This window comes from Heterodontus francisci, chromosome 38 (assembly GCF_036365525.1).
Source record: "Heterodontus francisci isolate sHetFra1 chromosome 38, sHetFra1.hap1, whole genome shotgun sequence".
NCBI classification, from domain to species: domain Eukaryota; kingdom Metazoa; phylum Chordata; class Chondrichthyes; order Heterodontiformes; family Heterodontidae; genus Heterodontus; species Heterodontus francisci.
In genome coordinates, this window is record NC_090408.1 from 33,487,684 (window position 1) to 33,502,784 (window position 15,101).

Consider the following 15,101-nt stretch of genomic DNA (forward strand, 5'->3'; position numbering starts at 1 on the left):
CTGCTGGATAGGTTGGTCCCGATGAGGCAAGGAAGGGATGGGAGGGTAAAGGAACCTTGAATGACAAGAGATGTGGAACAGCTAGTCAAGAGGAAGAAGGAAGCTTACTTAAGGTTGAGGAAGCAAGGATCAGACAGGGCTCTAGAGGGTTACAAGGTAGCCAGGAAGGAACTGAAGAATGGACTTAGGAGAGCTAGAAAGGGACATGAAAAAGTCTTGGCGGGTAGGATTAAGGAAAATCCCAAGGCGTTCTACACTTATGTGAGGAACAAGAGGATGGCCAGAGTGAGGGTAGGGCCGATCAGGAATAGTGGAGGGAACTTGTGCCTGGAGTCGGAGGAGGTAGGAGAGGTCCTAAATTAATACTTTGCTTCAGTATTCACCAGTGAGAGGGACCTGGTCGTTTGTGAGGACAGCGTGAAACAGGCTGATATGCTCGAACAGGTTGATGTTAAGAGGGAGGATGTGCTGGAAATTTTGAAAGACATGAGGACAGATAAGTCCCCGGGGCCAGATGGGATATACCCAAGGATATTACGGGAAGCGAGGGAAGAGATTGCCGCGCCTTTGGCGATGATCTTTGTGTCCTCACTGTCCACTGGAGTAGTACCAGATGATTGGAGGGTGGCAAATGTTATTCCCTTGTTCAAGAAAGGGAATAGGGATAACCCTGGGAATTATAGACCAGTCAGTCTTATGTCGGTAGTGGGCAAATTATTGGAGAGGATTCTGAGAGACAGGATTTATGATTATTTGGAAAAGCATAGTTTGATTAGAGACAGTCAGCATGGCTTTGTGAGGGGCAGGTCATGCCTCATAAGCCTTATTGAATTCTTTGAAGATGTGACAAAACACGTTGATGAAGGAAGAGCAGTGGATGTGGTGTATATGGATTTTAGCAAGGCGTTTGATAATGTTCCCTGTGGTAGGCTCATTCAGAAAGTAAGGTGGCATGGGATACAGGGAAAGTAGGCTGTCTGGATACAGAATTGTCTCGCCCATAGAAGACAGAGGGTGGTAGTGGATGGAAAGTATTCAGCCTGCAGCTCGGTGACCAGTGGTGTTCCACAGGGATCTGTTCTGGGACCTCTGCTCTTTGTGATTTTAATAAATGACTTGGATGAGGAAGTGGAAGGCTGGGTTAGCAAGTTTGCCGGTGACACGAAGGATGCTGGAGTTGTGGATAGTGTGGAAGGCTGTTGTAGGTTGCAACCGGACATTGACAGGATGCAGAACTGGGCTGAGAAGTGGCAGATGGAGTTCAACCTGGAAAAGTGTGAAGTGATTCATTTTGGAAGGTCGAATTTGAATGCAGAATACAGGCTTAAAGACAGGATTCTTGGTAGTGTGGAGGAACAGAGGGATCTTGGGGTCCATGTCCATAGATCGTTCAAAGTTGCCACCCAAGTTGATAGGGTTGTTAAGAAAGCGTATGGTGTGTTGGATTTCATTAACAGGGGGATTGAGTTTAAGAGCCACGAGGTTATGCTGCAGCTCTATAAAGCCCTGGATAGACCACACTTGGAATATTGTGTTCAGTTCTGGTCGCCTCATTATAGGAAGGATGTGGAAGCTTTAGAGAGGGTGCAGAGGAGATTTACCAGGATGCTGCCTGGACTGGAGGGCATGCCTTACGAAGAAAGGTTGAGGGAGCTAGGGCTTTTCTCATTGGAGCGAAGAAGGATGAGAGGTGACTTGATAGAGGGGTACAAGATGATGAGAGGCATAGCTAAAGTGGATAGCCAGAGACCTTTTTCCAGGACGGAAAGGGCTATCACCAGGGAGCATAATTTTAAGGTAATTGGAGGACGGTTTCGGGGAGATGTCAGAGGTAGGTTCTTTACACAGAGAGTGGTGGGTGCGTGGAATGCACTGCCAGCAGTGGTAGTAGAAGCAGATACATTAGGGACATTTAAGCGACTCTTGGATAGGTACATGGATGATCGTAGAATGAAGGGTATGTAGGTAGTTTGAGCCTAGAGTAGGTTAAAGATTCGGCACAACATCGTGGGCCGAAGGGCCTGTACTGTGCTGTACTGTGCTGTAATGTTCTATGTACTATGTTCTATGAATTGTTCATATTGATATTTTAATGTTGATGGTAACCCATTTAAAATAAGTCAGTATTCCTTATTGTTTCTAATGGAGGAAATGTTGGATTTAGCCCTAATTTCCACCTAATAAAGGAATTTAGATTACTGGAAACATGTTATGGCACTAATTGATCCCTTGGATCATTGCTCCTTGCCAAATGCAAACATAAAATGTGTTGTTTCTCTGTGTATGCATGTATTTATGTGATTGCCTCCCTTTTAACTATTTCCCTGCTTTCCGTTTCCTTGTTTGTGCTGCACTCCTTCCTGTCTCCTTTTCCCTCCCTGCCCCTCCTTGTATGTCTCTGAAATGCTAAAGATAACAAATTGGAACACTCTGGACAGCCTTGAAACCTTCTGCAAAGGAGATATGGAGAAGAAGTGGAGTAAAAGTTACTGTTTTTGTGAAGATCCACAATTGGGTTTGCATTAAAGTTAGAGCTAGGATATGTTACCTTAGTATTGCGCAAAATATAAAAACAGATAGCAACACTTTCTATAAGTATATAAAATGGAAGAGAGTAGCTAAAGTGAATGTTGGTCCCTTGGAGGATGAGACTCAAGAATTAATGGTGGAGAACACAGGAATGGCAGAGACACTAAGTCAGTATTTTGCCTCAGTTTTCACAATGGAGGACACTAGTACCATCCCAAAAGTGACAAGTAATGCAGAGGTTATAGGAAGGGAGGAACTTAGAAAAATCATCATCACTGGGGAAAAAGTACTGAGCAAACTATTGGGATTGAAGGCAGACAAATCCCCAGGGCCAGAGGTCTACATCCTAGCCTCTTAAAGGAAGTGGCAGCGGAGATAGTGGATCCATTGGTTGTAATATTCCAAAATTCCCTGGATGTGGGAAAGGTTCCAGTGGATTGGAAAAATGTTAAGATAATACCCTTATTCAAAAATGGAGGGAGGCTAAAAGTAGGAAACTATAGAGCAGTTAGTTTAACATCTGTCATTGGGAAATTGTTAGAATCCATTATTAAAGAAGTAATAACAGGACATTTACAAAGTCAAAATGCTATCCATCAGAGTCAGCATGGTTTTATGAAGGGTAATGGACACAGGGAAATTCAAGTTACAGACGTGTATTAAATAGTAATTCAAAAGTTTTAAAAGGGCTGAGAGGCCCTCTCTCTCTCTCCCTTACCTGCAACTTGCCCTCCAGCACCGAAAGCTCACCCACCGTCATTAATTGGATGGTTAGCGTGCCCTCTGGCCACTACTTGCCCAATAAAGGCAAAGTCACTGTCACTGTCCGGCACAGTGTGAGGTCGGGGCCCACATTTGATGCCGACATTAGGACCCCGATTCAAAATGCAAAATCCTGCCCTGCACTCGCCTGGTTCCATTCTTATCTGTCCACTCATAGCCAGACAATCACTTGCAATTGCTTCTCATCCCAATCCTGCACAGTTTCTTCTGCAGTCTCCCAAGGTTCTATCCTTGGCCCAGTTGTATTTTTCCTATATATGCTGCCCCTAATCAACATCTTCCGACAACACGTCAGGTTCCAAATGTACGCTGACGACATCCAGTTCTACCAGCACCTCTTTCAACCCCTCCACTGTCTCTGGTTTGTCATGTTGCTTGTCTGACATCCAGTCCTGGATGAGCAGAAATTTTCTCCAGCTAAATATCAGGAAACCTAAGCCATTCTTTTTGATATGCACCATAAAAACTATTCCCTTGCCACTGACTCCACCAAGACCTATTATCCCATCATCCCTGTGCTCGCTGACCTACATTGGCTCCTGATTCAACAATGATCTCAAAGTTCCCATTTGTGTTTTCAAGTTGCTCTGTGGCTTCACCCCTCCCAATGTCTGGAACCAACTCCAGTCCTACAACCCTCTAAAATCTTTGCGCTCCTCCAATAAACCGTAAGAGCTTCTACGGGTATATAAAAATGAAGAGAGTAGCTAAAGTAAGTGTGGGACCCTTAGAGGATGAGACTGGCGAATTAATAACAGGGCACAGGGAAATAGCAGATAATTTAAACGAATATTCTGCCTCGGTCTTCAAGGTGGAGGACACTATAAACATCCCAACAATAATTGATGAGCAAAGTGTAAATGGGAGGGAGGAACTTATAACAATCTCTATCATGAGGGAAAAAGTGCTGGGCAAACTGATGGAACGAAAGGCAGACAAGTCACCAGGACACCTTGGCCTGCTTCCAAGGGTTCAAAAAGAAGTGGCTGCAGAAATTGTGGAGACATTGGTTGTAATATATCAAAACTCACTGGATTCCAGTTGCGGATTGGAAAACTGCTAATGTGACACCCCTAGTCAAGAAAGGAGGGAAACACAAAGCAGGAAACTATAGACCAGTTAGCTTAACAGCTGTCATTGGGAAAATGCTAGAGTCCATTATTAAGGAAGAAATAGCAGGACATTTAGAAAAACATAATGCAATCAGAGCTAGTCAACATGGTTTTATGAAAGGGAAATCATGTTTGACAAATTTATTAGAGTTCTTTGAGGGTATAACAAGCAGAGTGGATAAAGGGGAATCGGTAGATGTAGTGTATTTGGATTTTCAGAAGGCTTTCAATAAGGTGTCACATAAAAGGTTATTGCACAAAATAAGAGCTCAGGGTATTGTGGGTAACTTGTTGGCATGGATTGAGGATTGGCTAATACACAGAAGGCATTCAAAACAATCATGGCTGATCATCCGAACTCAGTAACTTGTTCCCGCTTTCTCCCCATATCCCTTGATCCCATTAGTCCTAAGAACTATATCTAACTCTTTCTTGAATATATTTAATGATTTGGCCTCAACTTGGCCTGCTTTCCGTGGTAGAGAATTCTACAGGTTCACATCCTTCCTAAAATGTGGTGCCCAGAATTGGACACAAGACTCTAGTTGGGGTCAAACCAGTGTTTTATGAAGGTTCACTGGAACTTCCTTGCTTTTGTACTCTGTACCTCTATTTAGAAATCCCAGGATGCCATATGCCTTTTTAACTGTTTTCTCAACCTGCCCTGCCACCTTCAACAAGTTGTGCACATATATCCCCCATTCCCTCTGCTCCTAGACCCCTTTAGATTTGTATATTTATGTTATATTGCCTCTCCTCGTTCTTTCAATCAAAATGCTTACTTGAACTGTCTTACATCAACTTGTCCAAATTACACTATCAACTCCCTATTCAGATGCACACGTGAAAGAATTAAGCGCTACTCATCAAAGTTAAACAGCCAAATCCTGCAGTAACATTTCTTTATTAATATCTGTGATTATATAATTAACAGTATTTTAAAATCAGATGTAAGAGTATCCAGTTCTTGTTCAATGAGGAAATAACATGCCCGGTGAATACCAACAGATCTGGGCAACAACTGAGGAATTAATTCCAGGGTATGGCATAGATCACTGACTTGCCAGTTTATCACAAACACCAATGAAGAGCGTGGTAAAGGAACCAAACATACTGATAAACTGAGAGCAAGCAGTGGTGCAAATTGTAGGCCATTAGAAAGTGAATGGGATGATGTGGGGGGAAATGGGCATCTCGGCTGCTGATTCCCGGAGTCTCACATACTATTTTTTGTACTCTTGACCACACGTGAACTAATATAAGGATTAGTTTTGAATAATACTTGAAACCCACGTTGTTCTTTCATATAAAATTTGATTTAAGTACAACATTTCCATGCCAGTATCTACACAAGAAGATTCCTTTGGACCGGCATACTTTCCGAAAAGCCTTTGTTAAAATTCATGATGACTCGAAAGGGGGTTGCATATATTTGATATTTTTTTTTATTCATTCACGGGATGTGGGCGTCGCTGGCCAGGCCAGCATTATATTGCCCATCCCTAATTGCCCTTGAGAAGGTGTTGGTGAGCTGCCTTCTTGAACCGCTGCAGTCCATGTGGAGTAGGTACACCCAAAATGCTGTTAGGAAGGGAGTTCCAGGATTTTGACCCAGCTACAGTGAAGGAACGGCGATATAGTTCCAAGTCAGGGTGACGTGTGACTTGGAGGGGAACTTGCAGGTGGTGGTGCTCCCATGTATTTGCTGCCCTTGTCCTTCTAGTTGGTAGAGGTCGCGGGTTTGGAAGGTGTTGTCGAAGGAACCTTGGTGCATTGCTGCAGTGCATCTTGTAGATGGTACACACTGCTGCCACTATGCGTCGGTGGTGGAGGGAGTGAATGTTTGTAGATGGGGTGCCAATCAAGCGGGCCGCTTTGTCCTGGATGGTGATGAGCTTCTTGAGTGTTGTTGGAGCTGCACCCATCCAGGCAAGTGGAGAGTATTCCATCACACTCCTGACTTGTGCCTTGTAGATTGTGGACAGGCTTTGGGGAGTCAGGAGGTGAGTTGCTCGCCTCAGGATTCCTAACCTCTGACCTGCTCTTGTAGCCACGGTATTTATATGGCTACTCCAGTTCAGTTTTTGGTCAATGGTAGCCCCTCGGATGTTGATAGTGGGGGCACAGTGGTGCAGTGGTTAGCACTGCAGCCTCACAGCTCCAGTGACCCGGGTTCAATTCTGGGTACTGCCTGTGTGGAGTGTGCAAGTTCTCCCTGTGTCTGCGTGGGTTTCCTCTGGGTGCTCTGGTTTCCTCCCACATGCCAAAGACTTGCTGGTTGATAGGTTAATTGGCCATTATAAATTGCCCTGAGTATAGGTAGGTGGTAGGGAAATATAGGGACAGGTGGGGATATGGTAGGAATATGGGATTAGTGTAGGATTAGTATAAATGGGTGGTTGATGGTCGGCACAGACTCGGTGGGCCGAAGGGCCTGTTTCAGTGCTGTATCTCTAACTAACTAACTAACTGACATTCAGCGATGGTAATGCCATTGAATGTCAAGGGGAGATGGTTAGATTCTCTTTTGTTGGAGATGGTCATTGCCTGGCACTTGAGTGGTGCGAATGTTACCTGCCACTTATCAGCCCACATTTGATACTACATTGAAACTCTCTTATTGTTAAATTGAACGAACTGAAAGCCCCTTTCCAAATTCACAAGGATAAATCTTACTGAATTTTTTATTTTTTCTTCTGAACAATGTTACACAGTTTCTTCATTAGTTAGAACTGTCAGGACTGTAACCATTAGGAACAGAGACAACAGTAAGATCATCACATCTACACAATAGTAAGCGTACCAAGGGGAGTCGGTAAAATTCTGAGTGTAAATGTGCTGCACCTTTGTTTCGTGCGACATACTCAATCCAGAAAATGGCTCTATGGCTCACTCCATTGGAGACTCTGGCAGGTTGCTGTGGAGAGCAGAGAGTTTCTGCATATTATCCCGATAAGATGTGCTGTTTATGACCTCGTTAATTGCCTGCAATAGATCTGTTGACTGCATGGTTGCAACATTAACCACTTTTGCTGCACCTCGGATTTCAAGTCTAAGTAAATTGTCAAACTGGTCAAAAATCAGAGGTATGCCAACTACTGGCACACCATGATAGATGGCTTCATAAACTCCATTGGTGCCACCATGGACATTGAAGGCCTGCGTCTTGGGGTGCCCCGGTAGGTCATTCTGAGGGATCTATTTTGCCAATAGTGCATTATTTCCTGTATTGGGAGGGATCTTTCCATCATGCCTCCAAATAACTTTCTTGGGTACTTGAGCAAAGGCCTCTGTTATTTTCATTGTAATATGCATTGGCAGAGAGCTGACAATGGTCCCCAATGACATCACAATAATCCCATGTTTCCCTGACATTTGGATAAACTCTTCAAACTCTGCTGCTAGCGGTTTGGATGGTTTACACTGGAAGCCTCCAATATACACAATATTTGGCATCGTGTGCCTCGGGAATTCAAATATAAAATCTACTCTCATCAGCCACACATCTGCCCTGAGGAAAACAGTCTTGATGTCTGTGTCTGGGCCCAGATATCGATGGCACAGTTCATTGTAAATGGGGAGAATGATAAGTTCTAAAGCAGATAGTTGAATTAGGTTTAGGATGACATTTTCCGCTCTTTGGCGAAAGCACGTTTTGTCTGTAAATTGTGAACTGGGGATTGGGATATAGGAAGGTGGTGATGGGGCAGAGAGAAAATGAGCTTCCCCACTGGTGAACCATCGAACATTATACACCAAAGATACTTTTAAATAATAAGCAAGCATTGGACCAGTACCAAAAGCAGGATCGGTAAGTACTACATCAAAGTTCACATGTTCAAGTTCCCCTAACATGCCTTTGTTATTGAAAATTGCTAGGATGAGCTCTCCAGTGCAATAATGGTATGAATACAAAACAGACCATAGCTCATATCGTGGCTGAACAAAGGCCCATGGTGTCTGGACATTCGTTAAAGCTGTCAATGTCTTTTGTAGATATCTTTGTATTAAGGTTACAGTTTCATTTTGTCAAGACATTGTGCAGTTGAACCACATTGGATCGATATAGATCAGGCCTCTCTTTGATGTACCAAGCTGTTGAGGAATAAAGCACAGTGATGTTGTGCCCCCATTATCGACCACCAGGGGCTGAACTCTTGCACACGGGGTTACCAACCACCAGTATACCAGTACAGTATACCAGACCATGGAAATGTTTTCAGAGCAATTTACAACAGGGACTGGAGCACATGCAGTGCCCCAGACAATGGAAATGTTTTCAGAGCAATTTACCTTGGAGCAATCTCCTCTTTCTGATAAAAATCAAGCAGACTGAAATCTTCAAAACGACTAAATAATTGCGAGAAAATGCCCGACGAAAGCTCTCCTCCTTCCACTTTCAGGAACTCGCGCCGAAGCTTGACGCAATGCGTGAAGATCCGAAGGTTGACACATGCGTGAATACCCATTGGCGTTGCACAAAGCGCATGCGCAGAGGCCGGCCTGGCGCGTTGCCCGAAGATGCACACGTCATGCGCTGTCGTCATCGCGCATGCGCTAACCAGTCCTGGCAAGCCGGAACGTGACGCATGCGCAGAGAGCAGGAGACTGTCTGCGCATGTGCACACCGAGGCGCCGCCTGATGACGTCAGTGGGGGCCCAGCGTTGTCAGGAATCACTTTGATAGTTGAATATATCTGTAATTTGGGTACAAAGTAAATAAAAGCAAAATACTACGGATACTGGAAATCTGAAATAAAAACAAGAAATGCTGGAAATACTCAGCAGATCTGGCAGCATCTGTGAAAAGAGAAGCAGAGTTAACATTTCGGGTCAGTGACCCTTCTTCGGAACTGACAAATATTAGAAAAGTCACAGGTTATAAGCAAGTGAGGTGGGGGTGGGGCAAGAGATAACAAAGGAGAAAGTGTAGATTGGACTAAGCCACATAGCTGACCAAAAGGTCATGGAGCAAAGGCAAACAATATGTTAATGGTGTGTTGAAAGACAAAGCATTAGTACAGATTAGGTGTTAACGGACTGAATATTGAACAGCAGCAAGTGCAAACCTGAAAAAAAAGAGTGGGTAAGCAAACTGAACAAAGTAAGATGAAATGAAATAAATGCAAAAAAAAAAGATTGTCAAAAATGTAAAAAAGAAAAAAAGAAAAAATAACTAAAAATGAAAGTAAAACGGGGGGCTGTCATGCTCTGAAATTATTGAACTCAATGTTCAGTCTGGCAGGCTGTAGTGTGCCTAATCGGTAGATGAGATGCTCTTCCTCGAGCTTGCGTTGATGTTCACTGGAACACTGCAGCAATCCCAGGCCAGAAATGTGAGCATGAGAGCAGGGGGGAGTGTTGAAATGGGAGGCAACCGGAAGCTCAGGGTCCTGCTTGCGGACTGTGCGGAGATGTTCCGCAAAGCGGTCACCCAGTCTGTGCTTGGTCTCCCCAATGTAGAGGAGACCACATTGTGAGCAGAGAATACAGTATACTACATTGAAAGAAGTACAGGTAGATCGCTGCTTCACCTGAAAGGAGTGTTTGGGGCCTGGGATAGTGAGGAGAGAAGAGGTAAATGGGCAGGTATTACACCTCCTGCGATTGCAGGGGAAGGTGCCATGGGACGGGGACGAGGTGGTGGTGGTAATGGAAGAGTGGACCAAGGTGTCGCGGAGGGAACGATCCCTTCGGAATGCTGACAGGGGAAGATGCGTTTGGTAGTGGCATCACGCTGTAGGTGGCGGAAATGGCGGAGGATGATCCTTTGGATATGGAGGCTGATGGGGTGGAAAGTGAGGACAAGGGGAACCCTGTCACTGTTCTGGGAGGGAGGGGAAGGGGTGAGGGTAGAGGTGCGGGAAATGGCCGGACACGGTTGAGGGCATTGTCAACCACAGTGGGGGGAAATCCTCGGTTGAGGAAAAAGGAGGTCATATCAGAAGCACCGTCATGGAAAGTAGCATCATCAGAGCAGATGCGTCGGAGACGGAGAAACTGGGAGAATGGAATGGAGTCCTTACAGGAGGTAGGGTGTGAAGAAGTGTAGTCGAGGTAGCTGTGGGAGTCGGTGGGCTTATAATGGATGTTAGTGGACAAAGGAAATAAACTAGTTTGTGAGAACAAATACTTGTTATGTATCCTTGATATCAAGAGTAAGACAAGATTCCACAATATTTGGGGGAGTGTACCTGGGGTAAAGGGGTAACCAGGTTCTAGGGAATAATAAACACTTACCCTAAGAATGCAGTTGTGAGTCTAAGCGATATAGTGGTGGAATGGGGATACATTTTCTGCATACAGTCTCCCGCTGTACAGAAGAAGTGTTTAGGCCTGCGATTATGTTCTGAGGAGGGAAAATGTCTCCAAGGCTGCAAGTAATAGAGTCAGGGATATGGAGACCGCTAGATTTTGAAAGAGTGGGTATAGTTGGTGACACCAGGGCAGACAACAAGACATTTTGTGGAAAGTGATATCCAGCTCAAGGGGTAGGCAGCTATGGGTGCGAAAAGAAAGATCAGGAACTACGCTGCTTTGGTAGCAGGATAAGCAGAGTGTCGGGCATCCGGGTGACATTGTATAGGAAGCCCCAGCCTTTAATATGGGTGGCACAGTGGCGCAGTGGTTCGCACCGCAGCCTCACAGCTCCAGCGACCCGGGTTCAATTCTGGGTACTGCCTGTGTGGAGTGTGCAAGTTCTCCCTGTGTCTGCGTGGGTTTCCTCTGGGTGCTCTGGTTTCCTCCCACATGCCAAAGACTTGCTGGTTGATAGGTTAATTGGCCATTATAAATTGCCCTGAGTATAGGTAGGTGGTAGGGAAATATAGGGACAGGTGGGGATGTGGTAGGAATATGGAATTAGCGTAGCATTAGTATAAATGGGTGGTTGATGGTCGGCACAGACTCGGTGGGCCGAAGGGCCTGTTTCAGTGTTGTACCTCTAAACTAAACTAATCGCACAGATAGTTGCATGGAGTGTCTCCAACAGACCTCAGACCCAAGGAATGGTTTGGTTTTGATACTTACTGGGAAAATGTTATATAATGATGTACACCATGAGATGGTACCAGTGATTTTGAATTTGACAAAGATAAGGTTGCCCAAGTGGTGTGGGAGAAAGAAGCAGGGTCTGCATGCCAAGTCATTTGACAATGTGTTCGAACACGGAATAAGGACCAACGGTGATGGGTCTGGCCTCTGGAGATAGGTATATCTCCCATCGACAACAAAAGGGGCAAGCCAAAAGAGGAGGCGAGGGCTGGTCAATGACATGGCTACTTTCTTTAATACTGAGACCTCGCTGGTGTATAGTTTGGATCTGGCATCTCTGGAAGCAGAGATGAGGGATTCGAGGGAGAGAATTAAAAGAAAGTCAGGTGGTGATGCTCCATTTTGCAGAAGATTGTGGATCAGCTAGAAATTGATACAGTAAAGATAAATGACATCGTAAAGGAAGGGGTGAATGCCTTTACAAAATCCACAAGAAATGACGTGTGCATCATGTACGGCTCTTGATTAATTGAGCAGGCTAGGGAGAAATTACAGCAAATTACAAAAGGGGAGGTACCGTTATGGATTGAGGATAGAGATTGCAAAATTTGCATCTATATCGAAACATATCACCATGTGCCAACTCAGCGGCCTAGCACAGGTCTATCCTACAAGTGTTGGATTGGTAATTTATTTCCCTGTCCTCTCCCCTAATACCACACCATTATCACTTTACGGAGTAGAGAATATCGGGGTGGTTAGTATGGTATGTTAATAAAGTACCAGGACATTAAAATCTATGTGGTTAACCTGGAAGATTATATGATAGAAGTTAGTTTAGAGGGATGTAAGGAACGGGGTGGGCAGATAATGTGTCCATATCAAATAAAGCAACACAATCAACCTGTGGATTCAATGTGACTAATATAAATTGCACCATGGAAGCTGTGGGAGCAAGGCTGGCTGATATGCACGTTGCATATGTTGGAGAGGGAGAATATTGTGTCACGACTCAAGAGGAAGAGTTTGTCTAGGATCATGGGTCTGCGTGTCCCATTACACAGACAACGTTCTGTTTTACCCCAGAAAGACCAGTCAGGTTGGGAATGCGTTAGTTAGTCAATATTTACCATCACAATATCACGGAGTTGAGACTGGAGGATGATCTCTGAAGTGATTTGCGAAAATATGTAGAAAGCTTTGGGCACGATATCACACTGCTGCCCAAACACCTGAAGGAATTGCATGAGGAAATAAAACAATCTAGGAGAGTGTTCTATAAATTAGAGCAGCAGAACAAGTTATTTCAGGAAAAGGTGAAGGCTATCCCTAACCGAAGGTGGTGGGAAACATTTTGGAATTATGGGATGCATATTCAGATCCATTCAGGATCCAAATTATCTCTCATGTCTTGTGGTACAGCTTACAACTGTTGTTAAATTATTCCACCTTTCAAAGGTGCAGGTGAGAGCAAAGAATGGAGTGTTTGTTACAGGGTGAATGGGATCAATTAATCAATTTATATAAATGCAATAATGTAATTAATTAATTATGCATTTAAAGGGTGGCTGCTGTAAGGGGAATGTATTTTTATGTAATGTTTTTATTCAACTATTTGCTTGTAGCAGTTTTTGCTGGATTTCGGTTTGTATTTTAACTGCTCTATCAAATTGCCAACTCTGCTTGTTACAGATGTAAACTGGGACTTGGTGATTTCATGTGTAGAGTTTGGAAAAGGGTAGTGGGAACATGGAGTGTGGAGCATATCGGGATGAAGGGATAAGAATTCTGACTGAAGACATTATCACTGGGGCTCAGATGAGATTTTTTTTTAAATAAAGACAGTTCTAACTGAACAGGGACACACACAGGACATGTCATTAAGGTGGTGGCCACGACTGTTATAACATCAGATCCTCTGACTGCAACAACTCTCATAGACAATGGCCCCTCTGGATATGTGTGAATAGTTTTCTTTCTGCCTTATCAAGATGCAGATATCACATCCATTGTTGGTATGCACCTAAGACCGCACCCCCCACCCCGTCCCCCACCACCCCTGCTGAACACGGTAAATGACCACATGCAGGTGGACTCGCATTGCCATTGCGGGATTGATAAAGCCCTGAAACCCAATTGGATGGCACAATTTGAGATATTAACTTATATGTCCAGGGACCACTTTTAGAAAGAGGTATAAAGAAACAGACCACAGGGACATTGCTGCTGCAGTCTGGAAGAGTGATCTAGTCAGTCACTGAAGACATAAAGAGAACTCCTCGGCCTCTATACACCAAATGTGGTCTAGTTGTAAAACGTGCATAGCATGTAAAATGGAATGGAAGGGTTGTGAGGCAGCTCACTCCTATATTGAAGCAAACTGATTTCCTTTGCACTTTTTGGAATGTCAACTTAGTGCTGTTTTGAACTGTCTCGCAAAGTTTTTTTTTTGCAGATTTTTATGAATAAAGTATATTTTTGAGAAAAAAGCTATGAAGAGAACTTGTTCCGCAGACTGGCCACCCAAGGATGAACTCTTGCACAAGGGGTTACCAACTACCAGAATAGTGAATGTATATGTAGTTTGGGTAGAATGTAAATAAAATAATTTGTGAGAACAAATACTTGTTATGTGCATTGATATCAAGAGTAAGACAAGATTCCACAATATTTGGAGGAAAGTACCTGGGGTAAACAGCGTTATAATCCTTTGTCTTCACAGCACTGTCATGGAAGGATCCATGATTCTAATAATTAACTCTTTCTCTTTTCCCAGACTTCAGCAGAATTGTTGACATCTCTGTTTTACTGGACATCCTTATACGCTTAGTTGACATTTTTGGTACACAGTGGTATGGCACTGAGTGGAGTTCACAGCAGTGTATTTGAGGTGTGCTGTTTATGCCTGCCATACATTCTTGTGTATCACAGCTCAGTAAAGAGAAACTTACCTTCAACCTGCCAGTACATGGCCAACACAAATGGAGGGTATGGCAGAGAAAACAAATATGCTGGCAAACCCAGAGAGAACTGTGGTGGAAATCTCTGGCCATGAGGAACAAAGAACAGTACAGTACAGGAACAGTCCATTCAGCCCTCCAAGCCTGCGCTGATCTTGATGCCTGCCTAAACTAACACCTTCTGCACTTCCGGGGCCCATATCCCTCTGTTCCCTTCCTATTCATATATTTGTCAAGATGTCTCTTAAACGTCGTTATCGTATCTGCTTCCACCACCTCCCCTGGCAGCAAGTTCCAGGCACTCACCACCCTCTGTGTAAAAAACTTGCCTCGCACATCCCCTCTAAACTTTGACCCTTGCACCATAAACCTATATCCTCCAGTAACTGACTCTTCCACCCTGGGAAAAAGCTTCTGACTATCCACTCTGTCCATGCCGCTCATAACTTTGTAAACCTCTGTCACGTCGCCCCTCCACCTCCGTCGTTCCAGTGAAAACAATCTGAGTTTTTCCAACCTCTCCTCATAGCTAATGCCCTCCAGATCAGGCAACATCCTGGTAAACCAACTCTGTACCCTCTCCAAAGCCTCCACGTCCTTCTGGAAGTGTGGCGATCAGAATTGCATGCAATATTCTAAGGAGGTGGATGGGATGTCTCTGGGGGACAATGGGCTTTTCTGCCAGTAAATCTGAGAAGTCTCACATTCTTATTTTATGTTCTCA

The 15,101-nt window shown here is 44.2% G+C and overlaps 1 pseudogene; it reads right to left on the minus strand.

The window, feature by feature from the left end:
• Positions 1-7,108: 7,108 nt before the first annotated feature.
• On the minus strand, positions 7,109-8,553 carry LOC137352624 (UDP-glucuronosyltransferase 2A1 pseudogene; annotated as a pseudogene).
• Between the last annotated feature and the right edge of the window lie 6,548 nt (positions 8,554-15,101).